At 38.2% G+C, this 24,013-nt stretch overlaps 1 protein-coding gene, 1 long non-coding RNA gene and 1 other non-coding gene across 3 annotated transcripts in view; all 3 read left to right on the top strand.

The window, feature by feature from the left end:
* DPP6 (dipeptidyl peptidase like 6) overlaps positions 1-24,013 on the top strand; it is a 1,252,024-nt gene that overhangs the window by 9,942 nt on the left and 1,218,069 nt on the right. The window lies entirely within an intron of this gene.
* On the top strand, positions 9,425-17,461 carry LOC138850384 (uncharacterized). The gene is made up of 2 exons (XR_011390085.1): positions 9,425-12,589; positions 12,958-17,461. It is a non-coding gene; the product is annotated as an uncharacterized lncRNA (long non-coding RNA).
* On the top strand, positions 19,156-19,290 carry LOC127493857 (small nucleolar RNA SNORA51). The gene has a single exon (XR_007924395.2). It is a non-coding gene; the product is annotated as a small nucleolar RNA SNORA51 (small nucleolar RNA).

The following is a 24,013-nucleotide window of genomic DNA, read 5'->3' as shown; positions in this document are numbered from 1 at the left end:
GTGGTTAGAGAAAATAATGGTCAATATGGTTGCAGAAGGCCCCACACAGGAAATAGTAATCGTTGCTTACTATTCTCACTGTGTGTCCTATAGTCAAAGAAACATCATGAAGCTAAAAAGCTTAGTGTAATAGACTATTTCTGCTCCCCCAAATGATAATTTTAATCCTTGGCAGCCAAGGGACCTATAAAGTTTCTTTCTTCTTTTCTTTTCCTTTAAATTCTTTAAATTTTAATTTTAATTAGTTGTTAACAGATTCAGTATAGTTTATGGATACAGTTCTAAGAATATAATGATATTCCTTTCCTCCCTCCCTCCCCCCTTTCCCTACCACTTTCCTCTCTTTTTCCTCCTTCTTTCTTTTACTTTTTGAAATGACATCTTTTAAATTTACATTACAGAAAAAAGGCTTACTGTTTCACCAAATGAGCTTAACAAGTAAAAAGCAAAAAGACCCTCATTTAGTGAGAATTTAGACAAAAACTATCAATAATAATTGAATGAAAAACAACCATTTCATCAATATACAGTAAATCTTAAAGTAGTCACAAATTATTAAAACTATAGTAGCATAACATTCCTAACCATTGGTTCTAAGAGGTGTGAAACAAAGTTTTACAAAACCATATTTGCAGCAATACTGATACATATGAGCATTTCATTCTTTTTCTGTTTCTGTATCTGTTTTTATTTATTCATTTATCTTTAATTTTAGTTCCTACCTATAATAGATAAAAAGTGGGATCTGTCTTTATCTGGCTTATTTCAGTCAACATGATGTCCTCCAGTTGTGTCAATTTTCCTACAAATGGTAGAATTCTTTTTTTACAGCGGAATCATTTTAAATTTTATATATATATATGTATATATATATAAAACATTTTCCTTATATATTCATCTGCTGGTGGACACCTTAATTGATGCCAAATTTTGGCCATAGTGAACAGTGCTGCTATAAACATAGCTGTGCAGGTATCTCTGATACAATGTGTTCATGTCTTTTGGGTATATACCCAGTAGTGGATTGCTGGATCATAGGAAATCTCTTTTTCTCATTGTCTAAGAAGTCTCTGTGCTGTTTTCCACAGTGGCTACACCAATTTACATTCCCACCAACAGTGTATTAGTGTTTCCCTTTGTCCGAATCCTTGTCAGCATTTGTTACTCTCTGTTTTTTGGATTTTAGCCATTCTGACGGGGATGAAGTGATATCTCATTGTGGTTTGAATTTGGGTTTCTCTGATGGCTAGTGATGTTGAACATTTTTTCATATTTCTGCTTTTTTTCTCTTTTTTTTGACAGGCAGAGTGGACAGTGAGAGAGAGAGACAGAGAGAAAGGTCTTCCTTTGCCGTTGGTTCACCCTCCAATGGCCGCCGCGGTCGGGCGCTACAGCTGGCGCACCACGCTGATCCGATGGCAGGAGCCAGGTACTTATCCTGGTCTCCCATGGGGTGCAGGGCCCAAGCACTTGGGCCATCCTCCACTGCACTCCCTGGCCACAGCAGAGAGCTGGCCTGGAAGAGGGGCAACTGGGACAGAATCCGGTGCCCCGACCGGGACTAGAACCCGGTCTGCCAGTGCCGCAAGTTGGAGGATTAGCCTAGTGAGCCGCGGCGCCGGCCCATATTTCTGCTCTTGAGAACTGTCTGTTGAAATCCTTTGCCAATTTCTTAACTGGACTGTTTGTTTTTTATTTTTGAGTTTTTTCAAGTTCATGTGTTTTGGATATTGATCCTTGTTCAGATACATAGCTTGTAAATATGTTTCCCATTCCATTGGATGTATCTTCACTTTATTGATCATTTTGTTTGCTGTGTAGAAGCTTCTGAGTTTGATAAAGTCCCAGTTGTTTAGTTTTGCTTTTGTTGCCTGTGATTTGGAGATCTTGTCTAAATAGTTGTCCCCTACACAAATGTCTTGAAGTGTTTCCCCTGCATTTTCTTCTAGCAACCTCATAGTCTCAGGCTTAAAATTTAGGTCTTTGAGCCATATTGAGTTGATTTTTGTAGATGGTGAGAGGAATGGATACAATTTCATTCATATGTGTGTGTATATCCTGTTTAGCCAGAATCACTTGTTGAAGAGATTATCCCTTCTCCACTGTATTTTCTGAGTACTTTTTCAAAAATGTTGTATGAATGTCGATTTATTTCTGGGTGTTCTATTCTGTTCCATTGATCTATCGGTTTTTATGCCAGTACCATGCTGTTTTTATTACTATAGCTCTGTAGTATGCTTTTTTAAATTAATTATATATTTATTTGAAAGTCAGAGTTACACAGAGAGAGGAAAGGCAGAGAGAGAGAGGGAGAGAGGTCTTCCATCCAATGGTTTACTCTCCAGATGGCCACAATGGCCAGAGCTGCACCGATCCAAAGCCAGGAGCCAGGAGCTTCTTCCCAGTCTCCCATGTGGGTTCAGGGGCCCAAGGACTTGAGCCATCTTCTATTGCTTTCTTGGGCCATAGCAGAGATCTGGACAGGAAGTGGAGCAGCCGGGTCTTGAACCGGCACTCATATGGGATTCTGGCACTTCAGGCCAGGGCGTTAACCCACTGAGCCACAGCGCTGGCCCCTGTAGTATGCTTTGAAATCAGGTATTGTGACGACTCCAGCTTGATTTTTATTGTTAAGGATCCTTTTGGCTTTTATGGCTCTTTTGTGATTCCATATAAATGTGGATTTTCTTCTAATTCTGTAGAGAAATGTCATTAGTATTTTGATAGAGATTACATTGAATCTGTAGATTGCTTTAGTTAGTATAGACATTTTAATGATATTGATTCTTTTAATCCATGAACAAGGAAATCTTTCCATTTTTCGTGTGTGTTCTTGATGATTTCTTTCATCAATATTTGGAAATTTTCATTGTAGATATCTTTCACTTCTTTGGTTAAATTTCTTAAATATTTGATTTTTGTGGCTATTGTGAATAGGATTTCTTTCTTGCTTTCTATTTTAGTGAATTCGTCATTCACATGTTAAAAAGCTGCTTTTCAAAATGTTTATTTTATAACCTGCAACTTTACTGAATTGGTTTAGCAATTCTAACAACTTTTTTGTGGAGTGTTGAGGTTTTTCTGTATATAACATCATGTCATCTATAAACATGTAAAATCTGACTTCCTCTTTTCCAGTTTTTATACCCTTTATTTCTTTCTCCTCTCTAATTGCTCTTGTTAAAACTTTTTGTGCTATATAGAACAAGAGAAGTGAAAGTGGACATCCTTGTCTTGTTCCAGATCTAAGGGGAAATGCTTTCAGTTTTCCCCAGTCCATGTGATATTAGCTATTGGTTTCTTTTTTTTTTTCCTTTTTGACAGGCAGAGTGGACAGTGAAAAAGAGAGAGAGACAGGGAGAAAGGTCTTCCTTTGCCGTTGGTTCACCCTCCAATGGCCGCCGCAGCCGGCGCACGGCAGCCAGCGCATCATGCTGATCCGAAGCCAGGAGCCAGGTGCTTCTCCTGGTCTCCCATGGGGTGCAGGGCCCAAGCACTTGGGCCATCCTCCACTGCACTCCTGGGCCTAGCAGAGAGCTGATCTGGAAGAGGGGCAACTGGGACAGAATCTGGAGCCCCGACTGGGACTAGAACCTGGTGTGCCAGTGCCACAAGGCGGAGGATTAGCCTATTGAGCCCCGGGGGGCCGGCCCAAATATTGGTTTCTAATTTGTGGCCTTTATAATTTTGAGGTATGTTCCTTCTTTACCTAATGTATGGAGGGCTTTTATCATGAAGTGGCATTTAATTTATCAAATGCTTTCTCTGCATCTATTGAGATAACCACATGCTTCTGTTCTTCATTCTGTTGATGTGATTTATGACGTTTATTGATTTGTGGGTGTTGAACCATCCTTGCACTTCTGGGATAAATCCCACTTGATCATGATGATATCTTATGTGGTTTTGTATTCAATTTGCTAGCATTTTGTTGAGAATCTTTGTACCTCTGTTCATTAAGGATGTAGATCTGTAGTTTTCTATTTGCATATTTGGTTGGTTTTGGAATCAAAGTGATGGTGACCTAATAAAAAGAGTTAGGCAGAGTTCCATCTTGTTCAATATACTGGAATAATTTGAAGAGTATTGGAGTTGCCTCTGAATGTTCTGTAGGATTCAGTAGTAAAGCCATCATTTTGCAGTCTTTTCCTTTACAGCAGACTATGGATTACTGCTTTAATCTCATTGCTTGTTATGGGTCTGTTTAGATTTTCTGTACCTTTTTTTATTTAATCTTTCTCAAAAAAAACTTTCTATTTGGTTGAACTATTGTATTGTTTTTAGTTTCAATGTCATTTATTTCTGCTCTTAAATGTATTATTTCTTGCCTCCTGCTGATTTTGATTTTGATTTGTTCTTTTTCTAAGTCTTTGGGATGCATCATTAGAGTTTTTAATATTATTTTTTAAATATTTTTATTTATTTATTTGAGAGGTAGACATACAGACAGAGAGGGAGAGACAGAGAGAAAGGTCAGCCATCTGCTGGCTCACTCCCCAGATGGCTGTGATGGCCAGAGCTGGGCCGATCCGAAGCCAGGAGCCAGGAGCTTCTTCTGGGTCTCCCACGTGGGTTTAGGGGCCCAAGCACTTGGGCCATATTCCATTGTTTTCCCAGGCCATAGCAGAGAGCTGAATTGGAAGAGGAGCAGCCAGGACTAGAACCAGCGCCCATATGAGATGCCAGCACTGCAAGTGGCCTATTATGCCACAGCAGTGGCTCCACATCATTAGATCTTTAATTTGAGACATTTCTTTTTGTTTAATGTAAGTACTCAGTGCTTTAAACTACCCTCTTAATACTGCTTTTGTTGTATTCCCACATTCAGCAGCATGTTGTTTAATGTCCAAGTGTGTATGAAGGTTCTGTTGTTCTCCTTGTTGTTGATCTCTAGTTCTATGGTCTGAGAAGATATGTGATATGATTTCAATGTTTTTAAATTTGCTGAGACTTGATTTGTGGTCTAATATGTGTTCTAGACTAGAAAATGTTCCGTGTGCTGATGAGAGAATGTGTGTTCTGTAGCTGTTGGGTGAAACATCCTGTAAATGTGTTTGATCCATTTGCATAATAGTTTGTTTCAACTGTGATGTAAACTTGATTGATTTTCTGTTTGGATGATTTGTCCATTGACAAGATGGGATGTTAAAGTCACCCACTGTTATGGTATTAGAGTCTATTTCTCTATTTAGGTATATTTGTTGTATATTTCTGGGTGGTCTTGTGTTAGGTGCATAAATATTTATGAGTGTTATGTCTTCTTGCTGAATTGAACCTTTTATCAAAATATAATGTCCTTTTTTCCATTTTTAAGATTTTTATTTAAATTCTGTTATGTCTGTTCTATCTACTCCTATTCGTTTTTGGTTTCCATTTGCATGGTGTATCTTTTCCTGCCCTCACTTTCTGTCTGTGCATCTTTGTGAAGTGAGTTTCTTGGAGGCAACATATAACAAGGTCTTTTTTTTTAATCCATTTATTCTACATAAGACTTTTGGCTAGAAAATTTGATCCATTTATTTTCAAGGTTAGTATTAATAGCTAAGAATTAAGACCTATAATTACGTTGATCAGATACTAATTCTGTGTGTTCTGTTGGTGAATTTGGTGGTATCAAGTGTTTTTATGATGTTTACTTCTAATGCAAGACCTTCTAAAGAATTTCTTGCAAGGTCGGTCTGGAGGTAGTGAATTCTCTTGGTTTTTGCGTATCTGTAAAGTACTGTATTATAACAGCAACATTTCTAGTCATGGGACGAGAGGTTGTGAACTGAACCCTACTCTAGTCCTACAGAGTGATTGCAGGATAAACAGATTTTTCTGTGGAGGCTATGAGTCCAGACAGGTGGAATGCCAGTAGTTTCTTAAGTTCACTGGATAGATTCCAGTGGCACTGAGAAATGTGGAACTCATTAATACAGTCCTTGAGTTATAGGGTATAGTGGGGTTGTTATCATATCTCCCAGGTTGGGAGTTGATTTTTTTATGGGCTGCTTCTGGTGTTAGCACCCAGAAGCTACAATGAATCCCCCTTACTCATGTAGCGTGCATGAGGTCTAATGCCTCAAAACTCCCACAGTTGTAGGAATTAGAGCATCTGTCCTTTGCCCCACATGTGCCTTGACCATGGCTCTGGTGCTGGTACTTGCAGGACAGAAGTGCGCCGTGCAGCTTTTCACTGCCAAGTAGCATACTCTGTAGCTGTGGGGGAGGGGAAGAAAGCCACATGGCTTCCCTGCACCAAGCCTGGAAGTAGCTCAGACCCCAGTCAGCTCCTCAGGCTGAAGTAAGTCAGTGGGTGACTGTGGAATTCCCTCTCAGCTAAAACTGAGCAGTGGGACGTGCAACAATTTCATTCTACTTTGCCGTGGTTAGATGGTGGTTCTCAGCCCCCAGCTGGTTGTATCTGGCTGCCGTGGTGTCTGTCTTCTCTCCTCTTGTGCTACAGAGTTTTCACTGTTTTCTCGTTCTTAGCAGAAAGTTTCCATCAGTCAGACTCCTGAAAACGCGGTCGTCCTTTGTTTTCATATCCGAGTTAGCGTGGCTATGTCCTCTCCAGCCATCTAGGATCCCCTCCCATAAAAGACTCTAGAGTTTCAATAGACGCATTATATTGCATTTTCTGTGTTTGCTTCTGTTGACTTTTGATGGTTTTAAGTTATATATTGACCAAGTACAGCTGTATATTTATGAGGTACAAAGTAGTGTGATGACTTTTGAATTCAGTGTACAATTATGAAATCTAATTAGTATGCCTGTAACTTCAAATATTTAATAATTTTGTGATAAGAACATATTAAATGATAAGCTGTACTTTGGAAATTTATATTCAGTAAATAAAGTTAAAAAAATAAATAAATAAAAAATGGAAAGATAAAAAAAGAACATATTAAATGAATGCTCTTAGTGATGTTGGAAATTACAGTGTTAAATGGTTAGTTGTATTCACCCTTCTGTGCAATTGATCTAAAAAAAGTAAACTTATAGCACCTGTCTACTGAGACTTTGTGCCCTTTGGCTATCAACTCGCTATTCCCTGCCTTTCTTACACCAGCTTCAGGTAACTCTCATCCTACTTTCTGCTTTTATGGGTTTAATTGTTTTAGATTTCACATATGAGTGAGGGAATGTAGTATTTGTCTTTCTGAGTTTAGCTTATTTCACTTAACATAATATCCACCAGGTACATCTGTGCTGTCATGAATTAGGAAAATCTCTTTTTTGTGTATGTATCTCATTTTCTTCATCCATGAATAGGTGCTTAGGTTGACTCCTCATCTTAGCTATATCGTGAATGATGCTACAATGAACATGGGAGTGCAGACATCTCTTCAACACACTGATTTGCAACCTTTTGGGTAAATTGCTAAAAGTGTGGTTGCTGGATCATATGGTAATTACATTGTTATATTTTGAAGAGTCTCCCTATTGCTTTCCATAGTGGATGTACTATTTGACATGCCTACCACTTGTGACAAGGGTTTCACACTCTCACCAACACTTGATATCTTTTTTTGATATTATCTATTTTAATGTATGTGAAGTGATATCTCATTGTGGTTTTGATTTTTATTTCCCTGAGGCTCAGTGATGTTGAATGTTTTTTTTTTTTTTCATTTATCTAGCAGTCATTTATATGTCATCTTTTGAGAAATATCTATCTGGGTGCCTTGACTATTTTGAAGGCAGGTTATTGGCTTACTTTCTATATAGTTGTTTGAATCCCTTATATGCTTTGGATATTAATTTCTGTTCAGATGCATGGCTTGCAAACATTTTCCCAATCTACAACATGTGTCTTACTTCCGATAGTCAGTTCCTTTCTTGCACGGACGCCTTCTATTTCTGTGTGATCCCATTTGTCTGTTTTCACTTTCGTTGCCTGAACTTTGGGAGTCAAGACTGAAAAAATATTTTCCCAGACCAATGTTGGGTTATTTTCTGCCTGTATTTTCTTCTACCGTTTTGTAGGTTCAGGTCCTATATTTAAGTGTTTAATGCATTTTGAGTAGATCTTTTTGTATAGGATGATAAAAGGGTCCATTCTTTTACATGATATCTAGTTTTACCAACACCATCTGTTGAAAACACTGTCCTTTTCCCAGTGTATGTTATTGACACATTTGTTGAAAATCTGTTGACCATAGATACATGGATTCATTTTAGGGCTCTATTGGTTTCCATTGGTTAATTTGTTATTTTCCTATGTCAGTGCCATGTTTTTTTTTTTTATTTTTATTGCCATTATCTCATTGTACTATAGTTTTTTTTAAAAAAGATTTATTTATTCATTTCACTTATTTGAAAGAGTTACAGAGACAGAGGAGATAGAGACAGAAAGAGATAGAGATAGAGATAGAGAGAGAGAGAGAGAAAGAGAGAGAGAGAGAGAGAATGAATCTTCCATCCAATGGTTCCCTCCCAAATGTCTGCAATGTCCAAGATTAGGCCAGGCTGAAGCCAGCAGCCTGGAAGTCCATCTGGGTCTCCCAAGTGATTGCAGAGGTCCAAGGACTTGAGGAATCTTCTGCTGCTCTCCCAGGTCCATTAGCAGGGAGCTGGACCAGAAGGGGAGCAGCCAGGATCAAATTGGTGCTGCCCATATGGGATGCCAGCATCATGAGAAATGTGCCAATATGCTAGCCCTTGTAGTGCAGTTTTAAATGAGGTATTTTGATGCCTTCTGTTTTATTCTTTTTTTCTAATGATTCTCATGGCTACTCAGTGTTTTATATGGTTCCATATGAATTTTAGGATAGTTTGGCCTATTTATGTGATGATGACATTGGAATTTGATAGCAGTTGAATTAAATCCATAGTGCTCTGAGTACTATAGACATTTTTACATCAATTTTTCCTATCTATTAACATGGATATATTTCGTTTACTTGTATCTTTTTCAGTTTTTTCCATTAGTGTGTTATAGTTTCCAGTACACAGATCTGTTACCTCTTTGGTTAAATGTATTCCTAAGTATTTTAGTTTTTAATAGTTATTGTAAATGGTATTGTCCTCATGACTTCTTTTCCAAGAAGTTCATTATTAGCATATGTATATTTTTGTCTTGCAGCGTTACTGGATTCATTTGCTAGTTGCATCTTTTTTTTTTTTTTTTTTTTTTTTTTTGGACAGGCAGAGTGGATAGTGAGAGAGAGAGACAGAGAGAAAGGTCTTCCTTTGCTGTTGGTTCACCCTCCAATGGCTACCGCGGCTGGTGCGCTGTGGCCGGCGCACCGCGCTGATCCGAAGGCAGGATCCAGGTGCTTCTCCTGGTCTCCCATGGGGTGCAGGGCCCAAGCACCTGGGCCATCCTCCACTGCACTCCGGGCCACAGCAGAGAGCTGGCCTGGAAGAGGGGCAACCGGGACAGAATCCAGCGCCCCGACTGGGACTAGAACCCGGTGTACCGGCACCGCTAGGTGCCGGCCTAGTTGTATCTATTTTTAATGGAAATTTTAGGTTTTTATCTATGTAAGATCTTGTTGTCAGCAAACAGTAAAAGTTTCACTTTTGTCTTTCTGGTTTGGAAGCCTTTCATTTCTTTTTCCTGCCTTATTGTTCTGGCAGACTTGCAAAATGTGCTGAATATAAGTGATGAAAGTGAGTATCCTTCTCTTACTCGTGATGTTAGAAGAAACGATTTCATTTTTTTCATCAGTGAATATAATGTAAGCTGGAAGCTTATTACATTTAGCCTTTAATGTGTTGAAGGATATTCCTTCTCTAAATAATTCATTGAGTGTTTTTTTCATGAAAGCATGTTGAATCTTAAACAAATGCTTTTTTAAAATCTAATGAGATGATCTGATTTTTTCCCTCATTGTGTAAATGTGGTGTATCATAGTTATCGATTTCTGAATGTTGAATCATCCTTGCATCACAAGGATAAACACCACTTGATCGTAGTGAATTATTCTTTTACCATGCCATCAAAATTAGTCTACTGATAATTTCCTGAAATTTTTACAAATATGTTCATCAAGGTATTGGCCTAAATATTTTTCTTATGATGTTGTTTTACTTGGGTATCAAGGTAATGATGGCCTCATAAAAAGAGTTTGAAAGTATTCCATTTCCTTTGGTTTCTTTGGAAAAGTTTGTGAATAATTAGGGTTATTTCTTCTTTAAACATTTGGTAGAATTCAGCAATGAAGACATCAGATACTTGGCATATCTTTGAAGAGAGACTCTTACAGGCTTAGTCTTCTCATTCATTATTGGTCTGATCAGACTTTCTACTCTACTTCTTTGTAGAACCTGTCAGTCTTGACAGGTTGTATATGTCCAAGAATTTATTCATTTCTTTTATTTATCCAATTTGTAACATTTAGTTGTTCATAACAGTTTTATGACCCTTTGCATTTCTGTCATGTCGTTTGTAACACCTCTTTCTGAATTTATTTCCTTTTTTCTTCATGGTTGGTGTAACTAAAGGTTTATCCATTTTGTTTGTTTTTTCAAAAATCAACTATTAGGGTTTAATGTTTTGAAACAGCAGGTTAAGCCACCACTTGTAATGCTAGCATCCCAAACTGGAGTCCGAGCTATTCTGCTTCTGATAAAGTTTCCTGCTAATGTCACTGAGAAGGCAGTAGAAGATGGACCAAGTCCCTGAGCCCCTGCCAACAACGTGGAAGACCAGCATGGAGTTCGTGGCTCCATGGCTTTGACTTGGCCCAGACGTGCCTCTTGTGGCTGGCCATGTGGATCAGCATATGAAATATCTGTGAACAGGAATGGCAATGATTGATAATTGTGCTGGGCCTGCAGACCTTCCTTTCGGATGATCTAGATGGCTGGGCTGCGGCCTTTGCTCTGAATGTAGGCTGAAAACCTGATCTCTGTAATTAGGCTGCGGTGAGGGGTGGGCACAGAAATCACCAGTGATACAGCTGGGTCGCAGGTGTATTCCCTGGCCAGACGGCACTGTTATTTGATTTCAACAGCTGGACAGGGTGGCAGCAGGGCTCCTGAGGTTAAGTGAATTGGGATGGATGGACCAACGGTTACGTTCAGTGGGAATGCAGGCTGAGACTTGCCTCCTTTCCTAGGCAAGGTCTGGGTGTCACAGAGGAGTGTTTAACAACCTCTCAGTTCTGGCAACATAACTGCTTTTCACTAAAATTCACTGGAGTGCTATCTCCATCGTTGGGTAGGAACAAAGAGTGGGCTTTGAGGCCACAGTGACCATTGATTCAGCCCCTGGGTGTGGTAGGACTAGTGCTTGCTTTTTGTCAAATGTAAGGTTACTGAATTCTGAACTACTTTGTGAGCAAGAGTTGGAATGGTGGCTACTTTCCAGCTTATTATTGGCTAGAGCTTGCCAGAACTGAATTTATCAGAAAAAATAGAGGGTGGCTGTGAGTTTTTGTGACAAGAGATAAAAGGAAAGAATACAAAAGAAGATGTTTTTGCTGGCAGCCAGGAGCTATGCTTTGGGGAAAAGAATAGAAATGTTCCTGTGTTGTATCTTATTTTTCAGAGAAGTGTCAATAGAAATCTTCTGGATTCACGGATGTGTTGTACAGCTATACCTGGGATTTTAGTGATGATTGGAGCTGGTTAGTTTAAAATAATATTGAGTAGAAGTTCTAGATGGGAGTGGAACAAGAGCCTAGGCTGTCTAATGGGGCTCAGAAAATGTAGGTTTCAACATAATGCATTTGGTGGTAGTGGTTGTTTTATTTAAGCTACTTCCTATATGTATTGATTTTTTTTTTCTTGGCATTCAAATGAGCTCTAACAAAAATGATGTGTAGTGTATAAATCACCTTGGAGGCTTCAATAAGCATTAGAAATGATCTCTGACCTTCAATGAATTCACCAGTGTTATACTAAATATTTTTTCTCAGGGAACAATCCTGAAACAAACTTATTTTTTTCTGTGACTATTCCAAAACAAATATTTGGGCAGTTATAAGTAGAAATACCCTTATTTCTGAAGATATTAGACAGCGTTCTCTTTTTTTTTTTTGCATTACAAAATTAAAATTTACAAAATTAAAATGTCCAATCTAGTCTAATATAATATTTTTTAAAGATTTTATTTATTTATTTATTTGTCAGGTAGAGTTACAGATAGTGAGAGGGAAAGACAGAGAGAAAGGTCTTCCTTCCGTTGGTTGACTCCCTAGATGGCCGCAATGGCCGGAGCTGCACTGATCCGAAGTCAGGAGCCAGGTCCTTCTTCTGGGTCTCCCATGTGAGTGCAGGGGTCCAAGCACTTGGGCCATCCTCCACTGCTTTCCCAGGCCATAGCAGAGAGCTGGATTGGAAGAAGGGCAGCTGGGACTAGAACCGGCACCCATATGGGATGCCGGTGCTGCAGGTGGAGGATTAACCTACTGCACCACAGCACCAGCCCCAATATAATATGGTAACTCTAGCATTCACTGAAAGGAAAACCTCTCTCCGGCCTTGAACCTGTTTCAGGGCTGGAAGCCTGTACTGGGGGACGGCGGGGACCTTTCTGCTGATCTCCTTCCTACCATGTTCCTTGCACCTCAGTACTCAGTAGTCGTGACTTCTCAGTTTCCCGAGTTTGGGATCTGGGGAGAAGGAATTGGGGTGAAGGCACAGTGTCAAAGAGGTACAGTTTTTTTTTTTTTTTTTTTTTTTTTTAAATTTTTGATAGGCAGAGTGGACAGTGAGAGAGAGAGACAGAGAGAAAGGTCTTCCTTTGCCGTTGGTTCACCCTCCAATGGCCGCCGCTGCAGCCGGCGCACCGCGCTGATCCGATGGCAGGAGCCAGGATCCAGGTGCTTTTCCTGGTCTCCCATGGGGTGCAGGGCCCAAGCACCTGGGCCATCCTCCACTGCACTCCCTGGCCATAGCAGAGAGCTGGCCTGGAAGAGGGGCAACCGGGACAGAATCCGGCGCCCCGATCGGGACTAGAACCCGGTGTGCCGGCGCCGCAAGGTGGAGGATTAGCCTATTGAGCCACGGCGCAGGCTAGAGGTACAGTTTTAATCTGACAATGAGTCTCTTTACATCTGCTAAATACACAAAGCTGACACTTTCTTATGGGGAACTTGCGATGAATTTGTTTGGAGAACCTCACACAGTTTATTGACAAATGTCTGGGGCCTATTCTACAACCATGATACTATCCCTCATGTCTGTGTTTCCTGATGCCAACACACTGCCATTCATTTTGTCTCACTATGAGGGGTTCCTTGAAAAATGGCTCTCCACTGTCTCCTCCCATGTGGTCCATTTCTGGTTCAGGGGAAGCACCCACACATCCCCCCCCCCCCCATCAGCAGTACTGATGCAGCTTCCTCGAATGTAACCCCTCTGTTGACATTGGGTTTCCTGAGGGATAGTTCTAGTATCATCTTCTTGATTTAAAATTTTCTCGGATAGTACAGATATTACTGCTTATGCTTGCAAGCCACCTGTTCTCCAAAGTGCTCATTGTCAGGTCTCTGAATGGTTCTGTGATAGATACCCCTTACTTGTCTTGTGTAAAGAGGGAATCAACACCTTTCCTTTCTCTGATCCCTCTCCCCCCAAAAGTTGGGAATGCCAGAGAATTCTACCAACCCTCTATATTGGGAACTTCCTCTCAAGTGTATAATAAATTGTTGTTAATCAAGTGCAGACCTTTTTATCATTTCTTTTATTAAATCTAAAAGGTCACTTTAGACTATAGGTATCCTTGGTACCTATTTTGAAAGTTCTTACATTTTGGTGCCCCACTTGAAACTGAAGCAGAAGGATACTGTTTGTAGATACCTCATATTTCTAGCAGCACAAGCCGGTTGATGACAAAGGTACATCATGAGTGTTACGTAAGCTCAGTGTGTGTGTTAGAAAAAATTATTTTGGTTTATGTGGTTTGAGAAGGATTCATGGCAGAACTTGGGTTTCAGTTGGGCAGAGGAGGAAGCACATTTCATTTGATTTCAAATTTTGCTTACAGAACACAAGCAGCCCTTCTAAGGTAGAAAATGTTCATTTTCTGATATAGTTAATAAAGTCATCCTCCTTTATCCATAATTTTGCATTTCATGGTCTTGGTTACCTATGGTCAACCATGGTCCAAAACACTTGTGAATGATGAAATCTCGTGCTGTCCCACGCTGTCCTGCCCTGGGTGTGAATCATCCTTTTGTCCAGCGTATCTGCTGTATATATGCTACCTTCTCATTAGTTATTAAGTAACTATCTCCGCTGTCACATTGACTGCTTCAGTATCACAGTGCTTGTATTCAAGTGACCCTTATTTTACTGAATAATAGCCCCACAGACACGAGTAATTCAGGTAATTCAGGTATGCTAGGGAGAAAGCTAAAGCTCTTCCTAACAGTGACTGAAAGTACGATTATCTATTTGGAGATAGAAAGTGACCACATTCACAAAACTTCTATAATTGTTACATTTTATTATATGTTACTGTTGTTAATCATAGTAAGGCTTCGATATATAAATTAATCTATTAAAATTTATCACAGATGTTTTTGCTAAGGAAAAACAAAACATAGAATGGGGTTTGGCACTACCCACAGTTTCGGGCATCCACTGGTAGTTTTGGAACATACCCTCCACAGCTAAGGAGGGACTACCCTACTGCAACTGCTTGTGTGGCTCATTTTTCCTCCCTACTAAAATCACCCCATTGTGGGGCTTCTCAAACACAATTATGGCTGAAAGTCTTCCACCTTAGTTCTTGTTAAAATGCAGATGCGAAGTCTCCGGTGGAGCCCTGAGTTCTGTGTTTCTTTAAAAAAGCCCAAGTGATCTGAAGCTGATACTACTAGTTCTGTGAGGACACTTTGAGTTAGCAAAGACCTATTGCCTTTGCTGAGTAATCGGAGTACATAGCACATTTGTCATGTATGAATGGCAAGTCAATGAAAATATTTCATTTTGTGAAAATGATCTTCATGGTGGTTTGCATATGGCAATCCCCCATGTCTTTGAACTCTACCTAGAAACTTTGGTGTCATTTATTTGGGAAGGAAGATTGAAATATGAACAATGAGAAAAGTGTCTCCATCATCGGCTATGCCATTCACTGGCTCTGTGGCCATTTATAAGTATTGCCATCTCCAGACTTTAGCCACTTTCATTAAAAAGTTTGTTTTATTAGGTGGTCTCCATAAGTCTAGCCAACACTAACATTATATTTTAAGTATATTTTATGCTTATCTCATCTATCTAGTTATATTATTAGAAACTTGGCATCTAAGTGTATTTTTAGACCTATTTTTCTTTCTAAAAGAAAAAATAGAAAACTGCATTAGTGGATGCTCAATAAATATTTGTTAATGGTGGTGCAGAAGAACATTGACAGTGGAGATATGAGAATGGGTCTAAATAGTGAGGAATCCATGAAGTTTTAAAAATCTCTTTAGCACATCTTTCTTGCTAAATGGTGTTGACTTACTAAAATGAAAATGATAAATTTTGTAATATTCATGCATGCTGAGTTTCTCATTTCTGACTTGGATGGGATTAATACAGTCAACTCCTCCATAATATGTAATACAGTTAAAAGGGTTGTAAGTTTACCATTATAAAAATAGGAAATTTTTGGCAAAAACACCTATGTTTGCATGTTCACATTTTAGTAATTTTTCATCAGTGAAACCTCCTGTTCACTTTAGAATTAAGTAAGACATAACCAAGACAATTACTCTTTCCATAAGAGCTCCTATATTCTAACTTTTAATGTGTCTGTCTCCATTCTTTCCACATCAGACTGTACATAATTTCTGAAAAATCAGTTACTAAGCTATGCACTGCCACTTTGTAAACCCTGCTGGGTTGTGGAGCCATATATTTGAGAAGCGGGAAGAAAGTGTCATAGTGTAATAATATGTTTTTACAAATAAGGAATTGTCTATCATATTTACTAGCTAGAAAGGGAGGTGAAGGAGTAAGGTAGAGGAGTTGATGGCTTATGAAATTCAAAAATTCCTCCTTGATATATATCCAAGTGATACCATGTATAAAATGCTTCCATTTGTTGAGCACAGCAGAAAAAATACTCCCTGTTCTTCTACCTGTTCAATCATAGCTTTTATTTTAAGTGATACATTATGTAAATTGCTATACTAACTGAACTTTTAAAGAAAGAATAAAACATTCATGTATAATACTTGTGTCTTACTCAATTTTCAAAAAACTGAGAAAGACATTAACTACATGTTATAGGAAACACTGGGGTCTTTTTCTAGACAAATGGATCACAAAGTTTTGAATTTACCTCACTCTAAATTAGAGTTCCCTTTGCAGCACTGTAAATTGCTGGCTTGATGTATATTCATTTTTGTTGTGTTGGCTGCAGCATGAGTACCTGGAACAGTTGTGCCAAAAGAATGCGGAGCTGAAAAATAAGGGAGACCCATATGAGCTCTTTTCATATCTTTGAAAAATATCTCAATATCTGAAGTATAAGGCTCAACATTGGAAAATTGGTAGTGGAAATAAGCTGCAGAAAAAAAATTAGTATCTTTCTGTAAAGGGGAATTATTAATACAAGATACGCAAAGCAACATTTAGACAATGTGACAATACAACTTAAATAATGGATAATTATTATGGAAAAGGAATTTTTAACTTTCTTTGAGTAAGCCTAACAACCTGTGAAAGGAAAATATAGTCTTTTATAATAATTAGGGAAGAAAAGGTGGAGGGCTTATCCCTGATTTAAAGGATGGGTTAATATGTTGCAGAAGCAGATTTCATTCCAGTTCATCTTCACAGTAGACCTATGGCGTGCTTTTGTAAAGAGGACTGTCAGATGTATTAAGTAGCTTGCATAAGGTTAAATGTCCATTAAGATACCATATGGCAGCAATGTTCCACTACAAATGATGGCTATAAATTATTTGTTGAAAGATCATTGATTTTAATAAGTTGGTCTTATTTCTATTAATATCACAATTTTCATTAGATCCAATAATGGGTTTTCTGCTGATTCTATATACTTGATCATGCTATCTACAAATGATGGCAGTTATATTAATCCTCATACCTTATTCCTATTTATATCTTTAACAATCTTTTTATTGTATATGCTTAATGCGTTTATCATGATGTTTTGATACATGCTGTTAAATTACTACAGCAATCTATTTAACACATCCATCACTTCAGTCATCTTGAACAGGACCTTGAAACTATGTTAAACAGTAAGTAGTATGTCTAGTTGACAGTTGCTCAGTAGTCTAGCATGATTGAAGAAAATTTTGGTTTCATTTACCAACAAAGAAAAAAATGAAGGAGGAGCAATTGGGAAGCCAATATACTCATCCCTGTGACACATGAGCGCAGAATGTTTGTTAGCTCTGAAAAGGAGTGATTTGGGGACACTTAGTTAGAAATCTTTAGCTTATAGGCATTAACTTAAACTGTGAGATTACTTTCCAGTTTTTGCTTGGGAATTTGAGAGCTGGAAAGAATATCACACCCAATCTTGTGTCAAGATAAAGAGCCAAGTTCATGATTTTTAGGGAGTGGGAAAGGGGAGGGATGCGGGTGGGAGGGACATTATGGGGGGGAAGCCATTGTAATCCATAAGCCGTACTTTGGAAATTTATATTCATTAAATAAAAGTTAAAAAAAAATTTAGAATACAGTAAAAAGTATTCAATTCTATTGTTATAGTCAGTATCACGTAATCTTTCATTGCTATATGATGAAACATTGGCCCCTGTTTGAGGTTATCTTATCTGGCATTTCTTCTGAAAGGCTTTCTTTGCTCTCGCTAGCATTCCTCCCCTTTCTTTAAAAAAAAAAAAAAAAATCCATTGGCTAGGGTATTAGGGAGGGGGAGCATTTGACACCATGGTTAAGTCACTCTAGATGCCTTCATTCTGCATCAGGTCCCATCTAAGCCACTCCTGACCCTGGTTCTTGTTAATGTGAACTCTGTGAGGCAGCAGATGCTGGCTTGAGTCCTTGGTTCCCTGCCATGATGTGGGAGATCTGGGTTTAATAACAAGCTCCTGGCTTCTGCCTGACCTTAGAAAATGAATGAAGAAATAGCGAATCAACTGAGAGATTTTTTTTTTTTTAGAAGTGCATTAAAGAAGAGAGGTAACAGTACAGCCAAGTAATCCAAATCTATCTACAGGCTAAGATATAATGTGAAGTTGCTTACTCAGTTCAGATAAAGTCAGACATTAGTAGGGAAAAAATCAGCTGGGTTGGCAGGTGAATCAGTGGAAGTCAAGTGAGAACTGGTGGGGAGAGAATGAGGTTTGTGGTGGCAGATGGAAGAAAGAAGCATTCTCATTCTTGTTGAGCACCTTTTCTTCATTCATAGGAAGGGCTGAAAAGAAGAATGAAAATATTGTGCTAAAGGTTAAAGTGCAAAGAGAGGGGGAAAGAGAGGCATGCATTAAACTCAGCCAGAATTCTTCTCTCCTATGTCCACCATGGGAAGAACGTCTTAATCTGCATTGAGAGAAGGAAAGGAAAATTATCAGTCTTAGGTACTGGTGCATACCCACTGAAGCCAGCATATGGAAACAGGAAAATCATTTGTCCCAGGGAGCAAACAGAAATACATGCTTTCCAGATCTATAGTGAGGAGAGGGGAAGGAGGATTTGTGACAGCTGCACTCCCAAGACCAAAGGACACAATGCCAGGACAACACTGACGCTGCCTTAGGAGAAAGAAGAATGCCTAAACACAAAGTACTGATACATGAACTTGAACCTTGTGGCATCCTGAAGGTTGAATAGCAACAACAAATGCCAAACCAAGTTTCAAGTCCTGACTCCCTCCCTCTCTCTCCCCTAGAAGATACCTGATTCTCTAAAGCAAAAGTTGAAAATACCATATTGCATATAGAATAGATAAAAATCTTAAGTGGAGCACAAATATTGTAACAATACATTTCCAGTTTCTCCCTTACAAAACATATTGTGATATTTACACTACAAAGAAGCAATATAATATTATTTAAGAGTGGATTTTGATTAATTATGTTTATGGTAAACCTTAGGGCAACCATAGTAAAATATTTTTAAATGGATAGTAGTAAATTGATTAAAAACATAAAATAAAATAATGAAAATAGTAAGCAGAAGTCAGAGAAAAAAGAAATAAAAAATAAATGGGACATGTAGACAACAGCTAGCAGAATGGTAGGTTTTTAATCCAAAGAGATTGGCAATCATATTAAGTGTGCGTGGTCAGGCCTCCTGGTGCTTACCACAGGCTGTGTTCTTACACTGACTGTATAGAAAGAGGAGGCAGAACAGGCCTTCCCCATGTACACCTCAGCTCTGGCCTCATCATGCCTGGGCTGTATTGTGAGTGGGGGGACAAAGAAAAAAAAAAAAGTGTGCATGGTCAATACAAATTAAAGAATGATGATCAGATTGAATTACAAAGAAAAATCTTATTATAGACTTGTTACAAGAAATCCAATGTAAATATAAGATTTAGATGAATTAAATGAAAGGAATAGGTGAAAATATGCTATGCAAACATTAATAAAAGAAAGCTGGAATAGCTATATTACTAATAAATAACCTGGACTTCAAAACAAGACAAAATTGCAGAAGTAAAGAGGGATATTACGTAATAAAAAGGAGGAAATTCTCTAAGTACATGTAATAATCCTAACCATGTATGCGCCTTTCAACAGAGCTTCAAAATATATGAAGCAAAAACTGGTAGATTCAAAAGAAGAAATCAGGGCCATCTTCCGCTGCTTTTCCCAGGTCATTAGCAAGGAGCTGGATTGGCAGTGGAGCAGCTGAGACACAAACCTGTGCCCATATGGGTTGCCGGTATCACAGGTGGTGGCTTTATCTGTGTTATTGAAAACATTACTGTCAAATATAACTCAAAATGAAATAGCCAGAACATGTCTGTATCTGTTAAATAAATTGAATTCATGTTTGAAATTCTTCAAGCTTCAGAAACAGATTTTGCTTGTGAATTCTATCATTATTTAAGGAATAAATAATAAAATTTCTATGCAACATTTTCCAGGAAACAAAGAAGATAGGATACTGCCCAACTCAATTTTTTTTTTTTTTTTTTTTTTTGACAGGCAGAGTGGACAGTGAGAGAGAGAGACAGAGAGAAAGGTCTTCCTTTGCCGTTGGTTCACCCTCCAATGGCCGCCGCGGCCAGCGCGCTGCGGCCGGCGCACCGCGCTGATCCGATGGCAGGAGCCAGGAGCCAGGTGCTTCTCCTGGTCTCCCATGGGGTGCAGGGCCCAAGCACCTGGGCCATCCTCCACTGCACTCCCGGGCCACAGCAGAGGGCTGGCCTGGAAGAGGGGCAACCGGGACAGAATCCGGCGCCCCGACCGGGACTAGAACCCGGTGTGCCGGCGCCACAAGGCGGAGGATTAGCCTAGTGAGCCGCGGCGCCGGCCCCAACTCAATTTTTGAAACAAGCATTGCCCCAGTATGAAAGTTGGCAAAAGATTTAAAAAAAAGTAAAAAGCAATATCCCTTATAAACAAAGACACAAATATTCTCAATAAAATATTAATAAACTCCATTATTATATAAAAAGTCTCACAATGAAATCAATTTTATTCCAAGTATGCAAAGCTTATTCAACATTTGGGAATCAATAAACATAATTCATGTTAATAGGTTAAAGAAAAAAACCATATTATCTTTGCAATATATAAGAAAGGATTGAAGAAGAATATAATGCTCATCCGTGACTAATTTTTCCAACATTATAGAAGTGGAAGAAATCTTCCTAACTCAATCAACAATTTCTATAAATAAGTTATGGCTAACATAATACTTAATGAAAACTTAATGCTTGATCCATATGATCGTTCCTGTTAAATATAGTGCTGTAAATCAGTCAGTGAAAAGAAACAAAAAGTTAAAGAATAAAATGCTCACAGATGTGAAAAGAAAAATAAACTATATCTATTTACAGACAAAATTGTTGTCTTTATAGAAAAACTCCAAAACATCTCCCCAAAATGTTCTAGAAATAATTAGTAAGCTTAGTATGGTCATAACTTACAAAGTCCATATCAAAAATCAATTGTTTTCTATGTTCTAACAATCTGTATTGGAATTTAAAATTTAAAAATATTATTCAAGATAGTATCAAAATAATACACTTTGGTATAAGATGAAAAAATACTTGCAGAATCTGTGTGCTGAAATTTAGGAAACAGTGGTGAAAGAAATTAAAATAGAAGAATAGAATATAAGAAGGTACTTCAAAATACTCATGGAAAGTGGAATTAAAGATGAGTTTACTTTGGTTCAAAAAATTACAATCCATACATGAATTTTATAAGATGTACTTTTCTATGTATCATAAAATTGTTTTGTAGCACAAACTTTTTTTTGCACAAAATAAACTCAAATTTGATTCCATTTTTCCATGAACTTTTTGAAGTACCCTCATAACTGTTTTCGCTGTAATTTATAAATGGTAAGGTTTGAGTCTCCCCAAAATTATATCCCCAAAATATATTCAATGAGACACCAATCAAATTCTCAAAAGACTTATTTTACAGATAATACCAAGCTCATTAAAAAATGTATGTGGGAAGGCACAGGGATTAGAATAGCTCTAAAACATTTGAAAAAGAATCATATAATGGGAGCACTCATCTTATTTCAAGATGTACTTTAAACTGCAGCCATCAAGACAGTGTGATATTGCCAAAAGGATAGATAAAGGGTTCAGAAATATCTTCAACTAGCTTGTTACAAAGGTGCAAAGTAATTTTAGAAGAAAGGTAGTCTTTCCAACAAATGGTATTGGGAAAATTGGACATCATATACAATAATAAATGCTTACAGAAAAATTATTTCAAAATGATCAAAGACTCAGGTGAAAAAATCTAGTCTATACAATTTCATAGAATAAAAGGGAAAATACTTGTGAAATTAGACTTAACTACATCAAAAGCAAAACACATAAAAGAATAAGTAAATTGGACTTTATTATAATTTTTAAACACCTGCTCTTTGAAAGATACTGTTAAGAGACTAAAAAGACAAGTCATGGGCTAATAGAAAGTATCTGGAAATTGCTTTTCTGGAAAAGGACTTGTATTTAGAATATTTCAAGAGTTCTCAAATTTCAACAATAAGAAAACCTACAACCCAGTCAACAAACAGAAAAAAGATGTAAGTAGATACTAACCAACAAATAGGTGAACAACAAACACACGAAAAGATATTCTACATGATTCATCACTAGGGAAATGCAAAATTCATGATAAAATACCAATATGAAATTATTTGAATGGCTAAACAAGACATAACAATCAACAAACAAGAAGAAGCTGACAATACAAAACGCTAGCAAGATTACAGAGCAAACTGGATTTAATTGATTATGGGAATGCAAAGTGCTTCACCTCCCATGGGGATGTGTATCAAAGTTTCTTATAAGGTTAAATATATATTTACTGGATAGTCCAGGCATCTTACTCTTGAGTATTTACTTACTCGGAGAAATGAAAAGGTATGCTCATGAAAACTTGACATGAGTGATTGTAGCAGGTTTATTTATAAGTACTCAAAGCTGGAAATTACTTAGGTGGCTTCCAACTGGCAACTAACGAAAAAATAAGGGTGATATATCCATACAGCTGAGTACTAGTCACCAACAAAAAGAAAGGAATTTTGATTAATGCAACAATGTGAATAAGTCTTAGAAGCATTTTGCCAAATGAAGGAAGCCAGAACTCAAGCGACTCATATTGCATGATGCCATTTATAAGACTCTCTGTAAAAGGCATAATTACAGGGACAGAAATTAAATCCATAGTTTCCAGGATTATGTGGGAGAAACTAGCTATAAAAGGGTACCCCTGGGAGTTTCTTGGGTAATGCCATATTAGGATTTTGTTAGTAAGTACATGACTATCCACTTGCTGAGATCCACAAATTATAAAAGATAAGAGCTTTAATCTATGTAATTTAAAAATGCACACATAGCTATTTGGGGAATGCAAATAGAATACAAATTTTAACAAATGAGCATAACTCAATTGTAGATGACTAACATAACTACATTGAATATGTGGGGAAAGAACCAACTAACTAGTTACTTTACAAAACATTATCTTGATTTAATATTATATGACTGAAGGCAAAAAAAGAGCTGTACAAAATGAAAAATTAGTGAATCTCTTCTAAAGTTACATGTTAACAATTCTAAATACTTGATTTGTGGGAAAGGACCTGCCCAATTTAATACAATTAAATACACCCTTTTTAGGGATACAGTTCTATAAAACGTGACTATTTACAGTTCTGTCATCAGCACTATCATCAAGATAAAGAATATTTCCATCACCACAAAATACCCTTTTGCACTCAAGTCCCTCTCTTCCTTCCCCAAATCAAGTGATGGCAAAGATGTGGAAAAAATGGTGGAAATGTCTGGCGGGAATGCAGAATGGCACAGCTACAGTGAAAAAGCTTGGCATTAGATTGTTAAGGTAAATATTCATTTGCTATAAATGCTAGTAGTCCCCTCTTAGCTATTTAGCCAAGAAGTACAGATACACCCCCAAACAAAAACCTGTAGAGAAATATTTATAGCAGGGACTGGCACTGTGGTATAGTACATTAACCCCCTGTCTTTGGTGCTGGCATCATATATAGGCACTGGTTCCTGTCCCAGCTGCTCCACTTTTGATTCAGCTCTGTGATAATGTCCTGGGGAAGCGCTAGAAGATGACACAAGTGCTTGGCCCCCTGCTCCTGGGTGGGAGACCCTGAAGAAGCTCCTGTCTCCTGGCTTCGGATCAACTCAGCTCCAGTCTTTCTGGCCTGAACCAGCAGATGGAAGACCTTTAAAATAAATGACTAAATCTTAAAAAAAAATAGAAATACTTATAGCAGTTTAATTAATAGTCATTTAACTCTCAAAACAAAGTATCCGGCCGGTGCTGCGGCTCACTAAGCTAATCCTCTGCCTTGCGGCGCCGGCACACCGGGTTCCAGTCCCGGTTGGGGCGCCGGATTCTGTCCCGGTTGCCCCTCTTCCAGGCCAGCTCACTGCTGTGGCCAGGGAGTGCAGTGGAGGATGGCCCAA

The sequence above is a fragment of the Oryctolagus cuniculus genome, chromosome 7 (assembly GCF_964237555.1).
Source record: "Oryctolagus cuniculus chromosome 7, mOryCun1.1, whole genome shotgun sequence".
NCBI lineage: Eukaryota > Metazoa > Chordata > Mammalia > Lagomorpha > Leporidae > Oryctolagus > Oryctolagus cuniculus.
The sequence above is the reverse complement of the archived record's forward strand: the minus strand, read 5'-3'. Positions and strand labels throughout refer to the sequence as shown.